Genomic DNA, 7,500 nt, shown 5'->3' on the forward strand with positions numbered 1-7,500 from the left:
GAAGAGGTCGTGGGTTTGAGAGGTGCTGCCGAAGAAGTCTTGGCGAGTTGCTGCAGTGCATCTTGTAGATGGTACACACTGCAGCCATGGTACGTGGAGGGAGTGAATGTTTAGGTGGTGGATGGGTTGCCAATCAAGCAGGCTACTTTATCCTGGATGGTGTCGAGCTTCTTGAGTGTTGTTGGAGCTGCACTCACCCAGGCAAGTGGAGAATATGCCATCACACTCCTTACTTGTGCCTTGTAGATGGTAGAAAGGCTTTGGGGAGTCAGAAGGTGAGACACTTGCCGCAGAATACCTAGCCTCTGACCTGCTCTTGTTGCCACAGTATTTATACACTCTGGAACCCTGTTTCTGAACATCTTCACCTTACCATTTCTCCTTATTTTCCGAAAGCCTCCTCAAAACTTATCACGATCTGTTCTCCTAACGTCTCTGCTCTTCTCGCTCAGTGTTCACTGCTTTCCCTCACCCCTTTCTCCACCCCCCCAAAAAAAGCACCTTGGGATGTTTTGTCATGGGATAGATGGCACATAAATGCCAGTTGAATTTGTAGCTACAGAGGAAATTATGTATGGAAGGGCTGATTGCATAATCAGATGCTTCCAGTGAAGAGTGAACAGACCTTGTTCATCACGGAATCTCCAGGTCTATCACTAGGAAAAAGGAGTTGGATGTAAGGAAAATTAAAGAAAGAATTGTATTTATATAACGGCTTTCACGACCTCAGGATGTCCCAAAGCGCTTTACAGCCAATAAAATACTTTTGAAGTGTAGTCACTGTTGTAATGTAGGAAACGCGGCAGCCAATTTGCGCACAGCAAGCTCCCACAAACAGCGATGTGATAATGACCAGATAATCTGTTTTTGTTCTGTTGATTGAGGGTTAAATATTGGCCAGGCCACCGGGGATAACTCCCCTGCTCTTCTTCGAAATAGTGCCGCAGGATCTTTTACGTCCACCTGAGAGGGCAGACGAAGCCTTGATTTAAAATCTCAGCCGAGAGGCGGCACGTCCGACAGTGCTGCACTCCCTCGGTACCACAGAGTGTCAGCTTAGATTTTTGTGCTCAGGTCTCTGGAGTGGGACCATGAACCCACAACCTTCTGACTCAGAGGCGAGAGTGCTGCCCTTCTCCTTAGGCAGTCCCTCGGAACCGAGGATGACTTGCTTCCACATTAAAAATGAGTTCGCAGACGACTGATGAGTCCAATGCGGGACCTACAGTCTCTGTCACAGGGTGGGGCAGACGGTGTTTGAAGGGGCGGGTGGGTGGGGTGCTTGGGTTGACGTGCGCTCCTTGCGCTGCCTGCGCTTGGCTTCCGCTTGCTCCCGGCGAAGAGACTCGAGGTGTTCGGCGCCTTCCCGGATGCTTCTCCTCCACTTTGTACGGTCTTGGGCCAGGGATTCCCAGGTGTCGGTGGGGATGTTACACTTTTTCAAGGAGGCTTTGAGGGTGTCCTTGAAGCGTTTCCTCTGCCCACCTGGGGCTCTCTTGCCGTGCCGGAGCTCCGAGTAGAGCGCTTGTTTTGGGAGTCTCGTATCGGGCATGCGGACAATGTGACCCGTCCATCGGAGCTGATTGAGCGTGGTCAAAGCTTCGATGCTGGGAATGTTGGCCTGAGCAAGAACACTGACGTTGGTGCGCCTATCCTGCCAATGGATTTGCAGGATCTTGCAGAGGCAGCGTTGGTGGTACCTCTCCAGTGCTTTGAGGTGCCTGCTGTACATGGTCCATGTCCCTGAAGCATACAGCAGGGCGGGTATCACTGCTGCCCTGTAGACCATGAGCTTAGTGCTGGGTTTGAGGTCCTGGTCTTCAAACACTCTCTTCCTCAGGTGACCGAAGGCTGCACTGGCACACTGAAGGCGCTGTTGGACTTCATCATCGACGTCTGCCCTTGTTGACAGTAGGCTCCCGAGGTATGGAAAGTGGTCCATATTGTCCAAGGCCTTGTCGTGGATTTTGATAATCGGGGGGCAGCACTGTGTGGCGGGGGCAGGTTGGTCGAGGACCTTTGTCTTACGGATGTTTAGTGCAAGGCCCATGCTCTCGTACGCTTCGGTGAAGGTGTTGACGATGGTTTGAAGTTCGACCTCCGAGTCACTGGCTGACACCTCAGCAGCATCCACAGTGTGCGCAGGACAGGAAGCCGTGGGTTACGGGACCGCGTTTTCCCGGCTCGTGGTCCCTGTAAGTGCGGTTCCTTGCCGGGCAGGGCCAATCGCGGAATCCGGCTAACAGAAAAACACAGACGTTTGCCATGTAATCAGTGACCTTTGGCTAATCCTATGCGCAGCACATACCTTACACGCTTCAGATGAAATAAATGTGCATTAAATCCAAATGAGCAGCTGACTCAGAGAGACTCCAGGTTATTGAATGCATCAGTAAGTCATTTATAAAGGACGACAGCTCCGGGGAAGAGATTGTTATTTTCTTCTTTTTTTTGTTTTAAAACATTATCTTCCAGCGATGCTTTAGCCTGCAGCTGAACAGCGTGATGCCATTAACCTATAATGATTTCCTCAGCTGAGCTTTGTAACCATCAAGAATTACACGACTAAGGGGAAAGAGCAGGGAAGTGGGATTCATTGGATAGCTCTACCAAAGAGCCGGCACAGATACGATGGTCTGAGTGGCGTCCTTCTGTGCTGTACCATTCTATTCCTAACTCGCACCAAGTCCCGCTCGCCCAACACCCCTGTGCTCACTGACCTACATTGGCTTCCAGTTAAGCAACGCCTCGATTTCAAAATTCTCATCCTTGTTTTCAAATCCCTCCATGGCCTCGCCCCTCCCTATCTCTGTAATCTCCTTCAGCACCACAACCCCCCGAGATATCTGCGCTCCTCTAATTCTGCCCTCTTGAGCATCGCTGATTATAATCGCTCAACCATTGGCGGCCGTGCCTTCAGCTGCCTAGGCCCCAAGCTCTGGAATTCCCTCCCTAAACCTCTCCACCTCTCTGCCTCTCTTTCCTCCTTTAAGACTCTCCTTAAAACCTACTTCTTTGACCAAGCTTTTGGTCACCTGTCCTACTATCTCCTTCTTTGGCCCGGTGTCAATTTTTTGTCTGGTAACGCTCCTGTGAAGCACATTGGAACCTTTCACTACGTTAAAGGTGCTATATAAATACAAGTTGTTGTTGTTGTCGATTACCACTGGTGGAAAGGGGAACGGGAAGCGTCTCACAGGCCTCGAGCTGCGATAGTGCAAACTGTGCATTGAGCGATTACAGAGCTTCTTTGCGAATAAATTAAAAGCCTCGTCAGGTCCTTTGTAAAACCGAGGGGGTGGGGGCCCGGGGGGGAGGGCGACGACAAAATGACTTTGGTTGACTGGCTGTCGGGGTTGCCTTCGCCGTTGCTGCTGCTTTCCCTGTCAGTGAAGCCTGGAACAACACACGGACTAATTCAGCCCATCAGCAATGGACTGACAAAGGCAGCAGTGGAAGATTCTGTTGACGCCTCCATTTCGCGTGCCAAGTCAAACTCAGACAAACAAACAGTAGCTTCCTCTAATCACTCATACGCGATGTATTATTGTCCCATTCGTCTGTCCTGACGACCAGGAGGTTGCAGCAGCTTTGTAAAGTCACCAAACGACCGGCCATTGTTTTTCTTTTCATCTTGGCTTTAAAATTAATGCACCTTGCCCTTTCGACTTTTGGATGTGGATTCGAATCCAGCCCAGACTGGAGGGGTGAGAGCCTCTGTCTGCTGGCTGTAAGGATCCTACGTGAGATGAGCTTGGACAACTTTAAACAAGGTCCTAGTGGGAAGTGGAAAGCATCACACCGATTCAGTAGGGGCTGCTTTTCTGAAGATGCTGGTGAGGCACATTATTGGGCTTGAGTAGATTGAACTTTACTTTGCATCTAACAGTGACCTGGAAGTGCTTGACAATGACACTGAGTTGTGTTGTGAGTGCCAGCAGACTATTGAACCATTTGTTGGTCTTGATTATTACCCATTCGATGTCGAGAAATGAAAACTTTTGATTGGGAATCATCGATTTCCCCCCCTCTCCTATTGTATTACCCCTGTTACATGTATCTCTAATTTCTTGATTTATACTCTGCCCGACACTACAACTACTGTTAGGGGGCCTATAAACCACTAACACAAATGTTTTCTGACCCTTATTATTTATTAGCTCCACCCAAACTGATTCTACATTTTGTTTTTCCGAGCCAAGATCCTTTCTCTCTGTTGACTTTATCCCCTCTTTTATAATCCGGGCTACCCCCTCCCCCCCACCCCCCTCTCCTTTTCCGTTCTGCCTGTCTCTTCCAAAAGTCAAATGTCCTGGAATATTTAGTTCCCAACCTTGGTCACTCCCCAACCATGTCTCTGTAATGGCCATTAAATCAAACCCATTTATTTCTATCTGTGCTATTAATTCATCTATTTTGTTGTGAATGCTATGTGCATTCAGATATAATACCTTTAGCATGAACTTTTTCTATTTTTCCGTGATGTCCTTTTAGTCACTGGTACCCGATTACCTTTATTAATCTTTCTGTCCCTTCCTGACCCACTCTGCTTATCTTTACCCAGATCACTACTCCACCCTACAGCCTTGACATTTCTCTAACTGCTTTTGAATTTGCCCTTTCCTGAATCCTCCCACCCACCACCCCCCTTCATTAGTTTAAAGCCCTATCTACCGCCCTAGTTATTCGATTCGCCAGGACACTGGTCCCAGCCCAGTTTAAGCAGAGCCCGTCCCAACGGAACAGCTCCCTCGTTCCCCAGTACTGATGCCAGTGTCCCATGAATCAAAACCCCTTCCTCCCACACCACTCTTTGAGCCACACATTTACCTCTCTGATATGACTGTCCCTTTGCCAATTTGCATTTGGCTCAGGTAACAATCCAAAGATTATTACCTTTGAGGTTCTGCGTTTTCATTTAGACCCTAGCTGCTCAAACTCCCTCAGCAGAACCTCATTCCTAGTTCTACCTATGTCGTTAGTTTCTACATGGACCATGACCACTGGATTCTTCCCCTCCCACTCCAAGTTCTTCTCCAGCCATGACGAGATATCTTTAACCCTGGCATTGGGCAGGCAATACAGGAAACTCTCGATTTACCAGCACCTAAATTAACCGGAAATCTCTGTTAACCGGCAAAATTCAGGAGTAGGTTCAGGTAAGTTTTACTTCATATTAGTGGCCGTTCCTGGATCTGTGGCTGTGTAATCGGGCTTCCTGCACTTGTTGCTAAGCAACAGGGTCGCTTGGTCTGTGGCCGGGGTTCTTGCACCTGTTGCTAAGCAACAGGGAAGCCTGGATTTGTTGCTGTGTACGGAGCTCTCGTAACTTTTAACTATACCTCTCTGTAATCTGGACTTTTTGGTAAACCGGCACCACGCCGGTCCCGTCGGTGCCGGATAAAAAAGAGTTTCCTGTACAACCTTTGGAACTCCCAGTCATGGCTGCAAAGATCAGTATCTATCCCCCTGACTATACTGTCCCCTACCACAACTACATTCCTTTTCACTCCCACCACTTGAATGGCCTCCGGCACCATGGTGCCATGGTCAGTTTGCTCATCCACCCTGCAGTCCTTGTTCTCATCCACACAGGTAGCAAGTATCTCATACCTGTTGGTCAAAGACAAGGGCCGAGGCTCCTCCATCACTACGTCCTGGGTCCCCAGAACTTCCTGACTCGTAGTTATTTTAATGTAGATGCCACCACACATCAATGGGTACAGAGTGCACTGACCGTCAATGTTGTCGCTGAAATTCTCCAAAGTGAAGAAAACCACCCATGGATATATATTTTGAGAAATAACAGATACACTTCAGTGATTTCAAGTCTGTAATCTAATCCTGGATTCAGATAGAGATTATAAACAGCTCAAGCTTCACTCTTTCAGCTTATTAACGGCATCCCCCTGATCAGATTACAGCCCTGTAATCACACCAGATATCTATTACTCTACATGCTCGAGCTGGCTCCTTGAAATCGTTCTTTCTCCTGGTCCATCCTTGTCTCACTTTATTCGAGAGACCAGCCTTCCATGCTTATCAGCTGCAGGCTTGCTATCTTTCGTGCAATTCCATTTTGGCAAAGTTAACATGTCTCTTATGGTAATCAGCAACCACTGCAAGCCAGAGATTAGTGTTCAGGTTTACTGGGGGGGTGTTAAAACCAAGAGAGAGCTGTATTTATATAACGCCTTATCACGTCTTTCAGCAATGTTTCAACGTACTTCACGTACAATGCATTACTTTATGACTGTGCAGAGGGTAGTAAATCTATGGAATTTGCTACCTCAGAGAGCTGTGGAAGCTGCAACATTAAATACATTTAAAACGGAGATAGACAGTTTCCTAGCAGATAAGGGAATTAGGGGTTACGGGGAGAGGGCAGGGAAGTGGACGTGAGTCTAGATTCAGATCAGCCATGATCCTATTGAATGGCGGAGCAGGCCCGAGGGGCCGTATGGCCTACTCCTGCTCCTATTTCTTATGTTCTTGTGTAACCATTTTGCACATAGTACAATCCCACAAACAGCAATGAGGTGCATGACTGGTGTTCCTAAGGGTGCTGGTTGAGGGGAAGATGTTGTCACGTACTTCTCCATGATGGTCTTCAAATAGCGCCCTGGTATCTTCAGCATTCACCACAGATGGGGTTTAGGATTAATGTCTTATCCAAAGAACAGAACCTCAAACAATACAGGGCCTGTGTGAATCAGCTTGCCTTGGAAAGCAGCCAGCAACATGAAAGAGGGCCCTCCGCCCCTACTGTGTGGCAGGACTCCACCGAGTGCATCGTATTATTGACTGTACTCATACAACCACAGGGCCGGCCTATCACCTCAATGCCACTCCATTCATGAACAGAAAGGGCTACCACTCCTTGAACGTGCAACCATAGCAACCAAATTCATAGACATAGACATAGAAGATAGGAGCAGGAGTAGGCCATTCGGCCCCTCGAGCCTGCTCCGCCATTCAATGAGATCATGGCTGATCATCCAAATTCAGTACCCTGTCCCTGCCTTCTCCCCATATCCCTTGATCCCCAGAGTGATATAGATATTTATTTATTTCCCCCCTCACCCCAACTTCCGCTGAAGCCTAGGGGCTCTGAGACCAATTGTACAACTCTTACTTCTACCCAGGTCATGGACGTGAACATCCCCTACCCTGGCAGCTGCCACAGTTCCATCGTCCTGCAGTAACCCGCGGTGTTACTGTTATTTGAAGGGTGATAAAGTCTGCGGGGATTGCTGCTGCAGGACGAGTGATATGTACTGCAGCTGTACGGGATGCCACCACGTCCAAATAAAAAAGACACAAGGAGGTTATAATTTTCTACTACGCTAACGGGCTGGAGAATCCAACACCACCGAATGTGATCCCATTGGGTCTGTGTGGCCAGACAATCGCCGATAGTCGCCCTGTGCAGACTTAGAACAAACTGCACATTTTCATCCAATGGGACACCATTTTAAAATGGCTCACTCTAAACTGGCT

Source organism: Somniosus microcephalus, chromosome 4 (genome assembly GCF_052327205.1).
Source record: "Somniosus microcephalus isolate GS21.2 chromosome 4, FLI_Smic_1.0, whole genome shotgun sequence".
NCBI lineage: Eukaryota > Metazoa > Chordata > Chondrichthyes > Squaliformes > Somniosidae > Somniosus > Somniosus microcephalus.